This window comes from Mustela putorius, unplaced genomic scaffold (assembly GCF_011764305.1).
Source record: "Mustela putorius furo isolate JIRA1106 unplaced genomic scaffold, ASM1176430v1.1 tig00003836_pilon_pilon_pilon, whole genome shotgun sequence".
NCBI classification, from domain to species: Eukaryota; Metazoa; Chordata; class Mammalia; order Carnivora; family Mustelidae; genus Mustela; species Mustela putorius.
Window position 1 is genome coordinate 37,305,663 of NW_025421989.1, and position 8,529 is coordinate 37,314,191.

An 8,529-nucleotide genomic window follows, 5' to 3' on the forward strand; every position below is an offset into this window, starting at 1 on the left:
GTGAATGAGAGGGTATCATCAAGGATGGCTGAGAGTGGGAAGGGCCAAACACTCAGAACTGTTGTGATCCCGAGGGCCCTGGGAGACCCTTGATAGGTGTAAAGCCACGGAGACCCCTAGTAAGATTTGTCTCTTTCCACTGTAGAATGAAGGGAGCAAGAATGCTCAAGAATCAGAGAGCTGTCTCACCAAGGAGTGAGCAGCCAGTTACTGGTAGCAGCCAAGGAGAGCCTCATTCTTCTTGGATGACAGCTTCAGGATATTTCCAAGGGGGAAGCCACACTGAGTGGGAAGTTGGACTCACGAACATCTGTGGCCCTTTCTAATTCTGAAAATGCTGAGACTCCTCTGCTCCGGCCCCCGTCCCTCACAGTGGAATAGAAGGCACCCAAGTTAGAGAATCCATTCACTGTCATCCAAAGCTGGCAGTGAGAAGTCCTTCTCTTCCTTCCCAGCCTACACCCTGGGGCCTAGAAAGCAGGACACATGTCCAGACCCGAGCCCCTGGGAATACACAGGCCTCTAGTGTTTGTGCTCTTCCCTCAGCCTACTGAGCAGGAGGGGCACCGGTCATGGCAACTTCCAGAGAAGAGCTCTGCCAGCTCTTCTGGCAGGCCGGCTCACAGTTGGCTCTGTGGTCTGAGATATTAGGCGATTTCACTGGTGGGCTTTTTTTTTCTTTTAAAATTAAATCCTCCAGAGAGTCAAAAAGCAAACCCCTCAGGCCCTGAGCCAGCATCCAGGTTGGCCCCTGGGCAAGGTCTGGGAGCTTGGAAGGCCGTGGTGGCATTCAAGACAGCAGCCCTCTTGTTTCGGAACCCCCTCTCGGGGCCTGGGCAGATCTGTGTGTGATAACGCAGCTGTGTGCAAATGCCAGCACTGGGGGGATAATTTTAGAAACCTTTTCATTATGCTTGAATGGGGGCCAAGGCATGGCCCTGGCAGCATGGGGGGGGGTGTGAAGCTGCAAAACTGGCACCCTTTAGAGCGAACTGGCTTTTGCAGCCTGCATGCGAGGTGTGCCATGGAGTCCAAGTTAGCAGATCCCATTGTCAGGCATCCCTATTCCCACTTCTGCTCTCACCTCAGCCCACTCTCTTTGTTCCTCACCAGACGCAGCAAACATGGCCGTCCGGTGGCAAGGCTCAGTTTTTTAGTCACTGTTCCACTCAGCTGTTCCCATGACTCTTTTTCTGGCCCCATAGCCTACTCCTTTCTTTCTTTGAGCCCCTGAAATGGGTTCTTATTCCTTAACATTCCGGGCAATAGAATAGGTTTCATCATAGTCGGGCAGTCCCTGCTCTCAGACTATAGGATCCCGGAAGCTGCTTAGCTTTCCAGACACTTCTAATGGTCTTCCATGAAGACAGACTTTTTTGCTGAAATATCCGATAGTGTAAGATAATTGGAAAATTATCTATCTAGGGGCACCTGCCTGGCTCTGTTGGTTAAGTGGCTGACTGACTTTGGTCATGATTTCGGGGTCCTGGGATCTAGCCCCACCTTTGGTTGCTTAAGATTCTCTCTCCCTCTGCCCTTCCTTCTCCCCCACCCTCTCTGCTCATGGGCTCTCTCTCTCTCAAATAAATAAATAAAATCTTTCAAAGAAAAAAGAAAATTCTCAATCTATGCTTTGATTCATAACTTTAACAAGAGCACGGGCTAGGTCCTCCTAGTCTGGCCAGGATCACCACACCAGGGCAACAGGAGGAACCATGGGGAATCGGTGTGGGAGAAGGAAAGAAGGAGCTGATGTGAGAGCGGCAGCCATAACAGAGTGAGCAAAGCATAATGAAATGAATGTGTGAGGGTTTCATTTTCTTCATGGAAAATCTGCTATTCTCAAAAAGCAACTTCCTCTATAGGCATTTTTGCTTTTTCCAATAGAGGTGAAGAAGTACAGTTTTATGTAACACATATAACAGGGAAAGTAGAACGGTGACCCTGGGAAAATCACAGCATTAAAAATAATAAGCTTGCCATTGCCGATAAACCACACAGACACCATGCCGTGCTATCTTGAGTATAAAGGTGACATTTTTACAGTTATTCTGATAGTAACTTCTCTGACTGCAACTGCATTTGGTACATCATGCTCTCATACAGAGACTCTTTCCAGAGTTTGAGGATCTCTAAGGCCTCGTCCTTCAAGGCCCAGGTCAGGCATCCTGTTCCTAAAAATGCCCCCCAGCCTGGGATGGGGTGCCTGGGTGGTTTAGTTGGTTAAGCTTCTCCCTTTGGCTCATGTCACGGTCCTAGAGTCCTGGGATCAAACTAAGACCCCCATGGCAGGGCGGTCCCTAGTCTGCAGGGATCCTGCTTCTCCCACTGCCTGCCACTCTCCATGCTTATGCTCTCTCTCTCTCTGTCAAATAATTTTTTAAAAAATCCTCAAAAAATTCCCCCAGCCTGGATTTTCTGCTCCCACAGTATCTCCCTCTCATGCAAATGATCTCCATCATCCGTAACTGTTTACTTCTCTTTACCACCCACTAGATTACGAGCTTCCTGAAGACAAGAAACACGTATTCACTTCTGAATCCCTGGTGTCTGCCAGTGCCAGGCTTGATAAATGTTTGGAGAGCTGAACAACTAATGAGCCCTATTTCTTGCCTTATCCTTTAAACCAATGAGAACCCAAGTGGGAGCCAACTAAGTTAAATTAGATACATTGACTAATCCCTTCTATCCCCAAGATGCTGTAATTTTAGAATGTGCTGTTTTCTGCCTACATCAGGAAGTGAATGAGGTTCTAAGGCAAGATAATTATTTGGCTACATGAGCATGTTAAAAGAGAAAAAAAAAAAAAAAAGGATGTCTCCTAAGCAGAATGCATCATTTGAAAGAGTGAGGTAAATTGTGCCAGGGGTGAATTGAAATTTAGGCCGGGTGTATACAAAGACATATACACAAAATTATAGAGACATAGAAACATAAGTTCTCATTGTTAACAGAGCAAAGTTAAGAACTGAAGTCCAGAAACAATGACAACCAAAATTCTGACTGTGAGAAAAAAATTTGGAAGCCCTCCTTCCTTTTTCTCTGAAAAGGAAAACTCTGACTTCATTAAGATAATGAAGATGAAGCTTGCTTCTTTTCAGGATCAGTGACTCAAGGGAGGTAGAAACCATTGGCAATCAATACAGATATGGCAATTTAAATGGGCTTTTATTGTTTTTAAAAGAGAAATGTATAACATTAGACTTTTGTGAGTTATACAAGAGGAATAGAAAACATAAAAAATTCAATAAATAGAAGAAATAAAATATATATGCATTTCCATTCTCTTTTGTCCATAGTTACTGGAATAAATTAGAAGGAAGATTAGAGAGAAAGAGAGGAAGAGACAGATTGAAAGAGACTTCAGATGCGCTAACAGAAGATACAGGAATACACCTGTAAACCCACATGGACACATAAACATAACTAGAAAAAGACAAACTCAAATAAAGACCCAGATAAAGGTTTCTATATGGCCTAGAATCTCTATTTTGGGTATTAAAATAAGCTAATAAAGAGTTTTAAAATCATGTTTCATTTTTGACCTCTGAGATCTCCATTTCTGGTGTACGAGTTTATGAGACTCATGTTTGTGTGGTGTGTGTGTGTGTGTGTGTGTGTGTATGAAAGAGAGACAGACAGAGAGAAAATTACTGTCTAAAGGAATTGGCATAAAAGATGTGAGGAGAACCTTTGATCAAAGTAAAGAGTATTTTAGGTAGGGCATATTTTGAGATTTTGAATGGATCCCTTTGCAAAGATATTTTTGTTGCCAAAAGAGACAACATGGTACTGTCTGGGAGAGGGTCAGAAAATAGGTTCCATTGACTGTCATTCCTCTCTTTGGACATCACGGTCATCTATTTGTCGTCAGCTTATGCTAGTCAGAATCCTGCAGTTAGACGGGGGTTGAAGTACTCACATCGCTGTGAACACACTGCTTCCTTCATGACCCAGAGGAAGGGGGGAAACGAAGTCAGCATATAAGATTTTTCCATCTTAGAAAAGAAATGCTTGAGCAGAGAACCATTCATTAACACAACGTAATTAATCACAGTCCACCAATGTGCTAATAAGTTTGTCATAGGGAACATGTCTGGGTTTATGCCCTGCTAAACCTTTGAATTTTTTTATTCTTATGTAGCTACATAGTGGAGCTATCCTCCAGATAAGCAACTCCACCCAGCTGTGTCACCCTGATTATTGCACCTTTTGAAAATATTCCACTTTCTTATTCAATTCCATAGCTATTGATTCAGAAAAAGATAGAATATAACACTGTGGACTTATTATTTCATGAACTTAATGTGCTCATGAATCATTGAATGTCTTCTGTTACTGACTGCTTCTCATGCCCATGTTATTATGTATTATTGATCCGCAGTGACTTTGTAATAAAAATCAGTTTTCTTTTTATTCTTTCGATTGATATTCTAGTCAATGTCATTTAAAACTCTGTTAACTCAATTGTATCCATTTTTTTGGGCAGACAGAAATCTCTTTTGAGTTTATTCTATAGGGGTGACATTATGCTAGCTGCTGGAACTGAACATCTTGCCGTGACTCCATGCTGCCAAATGGCTTCTAGCTTTGTTCGTTTATTCATAAACTAATTTCCCTTCTTAGCTTGCTAACAGGTTTCAATTAAATGAAGCATTATCATGAAAAGTTCTTTAACAAGGGAAAGGAAATCTACTTAAGGTGTGTGTTTTAAACCAACATCAAACATCCCTCCCCTAACTCTTCCCTCTTGGCCAAATGGTCAAACATGACCAATAAAAATGTTTATAAACTGTAGCCTTTTCCTCTCAGGATAGAAGTGGTTTACAGGAAAGGAGATATTTGAGTCTTAGGTGAGATCCAGGCTTAGCTGTGCTGGTCCTGCTTGAAGGGGAGGTCAGAGGCTTGTGTTTAGGTCCCTTAACAAGATGGATGGAAGCCCAGCTGTAGCATCCATAACACTGATGACATTTTTCCACTGATTACTCCTCTTGTCCAGAACTGAGCCAGGCTTTTTTTTGTCTCTCTCTCTGGAGTAGAGATCTGCTCCATTTTTCTCCATTAAAAAATAGAATTTAATAGGAAAAATAATAATAATTATTTGGCTATGACATAATGACCAGTACAAATTTAATTCTGATTCCATAATATAGGTTAAGTCAATATACACTTGCTTTCTGAACTCTCAACATGGCTAAAATGACTTTTGTTCCTTTTTTTCCCCAAAAGTGGAACATCATAACCATCTTCTACAAGTAAATATCTAAAACATTATTTGAAACTTGCCCTGTTTTTTTCTTAATCTTCAAGATTAGCTAATACTGGCAGAATTTTAGATCTTTGACTATAAGTCAAACTGAGACAAGCATTACAAAATACATATTAAAATAAGCAGAGAAGAAAGAGAAATATGTTATACTAGAGGATGAAGAAGCATGATCAAGAATGTTTCACAGAGGAGAGAAACTATAAGGAAATCAGCTGCTTCATAGACTACCCAAATATTTTGATAAAGAAAGAAGGAAAGATGATCAGGTCTAAGTGAAGGCATGCCAGTGTTATTGTGTTTGAGGTGTGTTTGGGGAACAAGGAACGGCTTACTGTGGCCATGAAATATGATTGGAAAGGTTGGACACCAGGCCAATTAAATATTTTTAAACTCATTCCTAAGCATTAGTAGTCAGAGTCAGAAAGAGTATCAGGAGGTTAATCATCAGTGTATATAAATACAGCCAGGCCACTTCATTGATCTGTATACACAAAACCAGCCAAATCAGAAACAGAATCTTTTCTCTCCCAGATTTATTTCATTCTGAACCCCAAGCAGGGGAAGGGTAATAATTATTATTGGCTCAATTGCTTTAGACCAAAAGTAACAGATACCTACTGTTATAAATAACGTTGTTAGTAGGTGGAATAGCTGAGCACTGGCTGGTCTGTAACAGCCTTGCTTGAGATGGCTCTCCTACTTGAGACCGCTCATGTTTCCAGAGGCTGGTCTGGTGTTGTTCACCTAGATCTTCAGGATCCAAGAGAGCAAGCAGAAGTATGCAGAACCTTAGGAAGCCTAGGCTTGGAACTGCAACACCACTGTATTCTATTGGCAAACCAAATCACAGGGCTAGTCCAGTTTCATGGAACGGGGACACAAACTCCACCTTTTGATGAGAGAAGTTTCCAAGTCAGGTTGCAAAGGGCATGGGCTCAAGGGGGCATGGATAGTTATGCCACTTTTTACAATCAATCTACCTTGGGATAGGAAGTCTAAAATGGGAAAGCAGGCATCAGGTTAAGAGAGCACTTCCTAGGTTGGAAATAATTAAGGTGTTGTTTGGTAATGATGAATTGCATCTAGCTGTGTCTTTGTTTTTGTTCTGTTTTTTTTTTTCTTTCACAGTGGCATCCTGCAAAATTAAAGATCATAAACTTAATTAGATCAAGAGCCAAAAGTTATATTAGAGTTAGAATCTTGTTTTAAAAAAGAAACCCACTTCTTTAAGTCTAGCCCAAAGCATATAGTGAGACAATCCCTTAGCCATAAAAAAAAGTTTTAAGAAAAGCTGAGATTTCATAAGAAAATACCAAACTTATTTTCAATCTTGATCTGATCCAATCCAATTGGAAGTCCTAATTTCATAAATTTTTGGTTAGATACAAAACAAAGTTTTGTAGCTTGTGATTACACAATAAGTGGAAAGGTAGAAAAGAGACTGTCTTCTCTTTGCCCTTGGCATTCCACTGAAGATCCTGATGTCATCATGGGTTACACACTGCCTAAAGTTACCGGTATTGTTAAGAACAAGCCATATCCAAAGCCTCACTCCTACAGAGGTGTCCCTGATGCCAGGATCTGTACCTTTGACCTGGGGTAGAAGAAGTAGAAGAAAGAAAAGATGGATGAGTGCCTAGTATGTGGCTAGATGATGTCAGATGAATAGCAGCAGCTCTCCTCTGAAGCCCTGGAAGCTGTCCGTATTTGTATTGACAAGTACAGGATGAAAAGTTGGGGCAAAGTTGGTTTTCACATCTGAGTGTGGCTCCACCTCTTCCACTTCATCCTTCTCAACAAGATGTCCTATGCTGGTCCTAGACAGGTATGTGGAGTGCCCTTGGAAAGCCCCAAGGCACAGCAGCCAGGGTCAACATTGGTCAAGTCATCGTGCCCATCTGTCCCAAGTTGTAGAACAAGGAGCATGTGACTGAGGCCCTACACAGGGCCAAGTTCAAGTTCCCTGGCTTCCAGAAGATCCACATTTCCAAGAAGTGGAGCTTAACTGAGTTTGATGCAGATAAATTTGAAGACATGGTAGCTGAAAAATGGCTCTTCCCAGATGGCTGTGGGATCAAATACATTCCAAATCATGGCCCCTCCTGGACAAATGCCAGGCTGTGCACTCATGAGAACCTTGGCACTGCCCCCTCCTTACTCATGGCAGCCAATAAATCCTACTTCCTGCCTAACAGAGATAGATAGAGAGAGAAAGAGACTAAATTCTCAGAAAAAACATACTTACTTCCTTCTTGCGGGATGCAGGTAGGAAGTGGCTTTCTATCACCTCCTGATGGCAAAATACTTAAATTGCAAAGACAAGTCTAAAGGTTTGATGCATCCTATTACTGTCATAAGCTTTGTAGCCTGTTTAACTTTTTCAATATGTGTTTGCCTAATACATCTTAATTTTAATGAAGGAATCGCTCAGACTCAGTTTTTCCAAATACTACTGGTAGAGATGCAATGAGCACTGCTCCAAGAGTACAAGGAATGGAGAAAGTGGGCTTCTAGTTGTGGTGTTAATGGTATATGCCTTTGATTATTCTGCACCCTCGTTAGCTGTCTCCTCAACAGCTAAATATGAAGACTTAAACTTTTCCTGCATAAAGGTTATAAGTACAAATGAAATCACATTTAAAAAGTACTGCATATATTGCTGGGAGATTAAATTGGGATGGAGGTAGTTTTGGTGTGAAAAACCTTTGATTTTTGCATACTTTTGACCCAAGAATTCCACTTTTAGGGAATTATTTTAAGGAAATAATTAGGGATGTACATAAAGCTTTAGCTGCAAAGGACATTCATTCCTCTAATTTCATGATGGTAGAAATGCTGAAAATGACAAAAATGACTCAAATTAGGGGTTTGGATAAATAACTTACAGTAGATCCATACATTGAAGTGCTAAACAGCAGTGGGAAATGATGATCTGGAGAATTTTTATGAATATATACTGAATAGTTTCCATGTCGCTAAATGAAAAAGCATGTAGAAAATAATATGTTTAGTATAATTACATTTTTGAATTAAATATGTATAGAAAAAAACTGAGAGAATATGCTCTAAAATGTTATCAGCAGTTATCTATGTTGGAGAGAGGAATGGCTTTTATTTTCTTATTTTTGCTTAACACTATTTTCTACATCTTTTACATTTATATAATAACTTTTATTGTTTTTCCTTATTACAAAGGTTTATGGAATAAAATTTATAAGTATAAAGCATTTTTTATGCTTACTTCTCAAATCAGGACACTT

At 40.7% G+C, this 8,529-nt stretch overlaps 1 pseudogene; it reads left to right on the forward strand.

The window, feature by feature from the left end:
• The first annotated feature begins 6,758 nt into the window (after positions 1 to 6,758).
• LOC101679264 lies at positions 6,759 to 7,401 on the forward strand (annotated as a pseudogene).
• Positions 7,402 to 8,529: the final 1,128 nt, after the last annotated feature.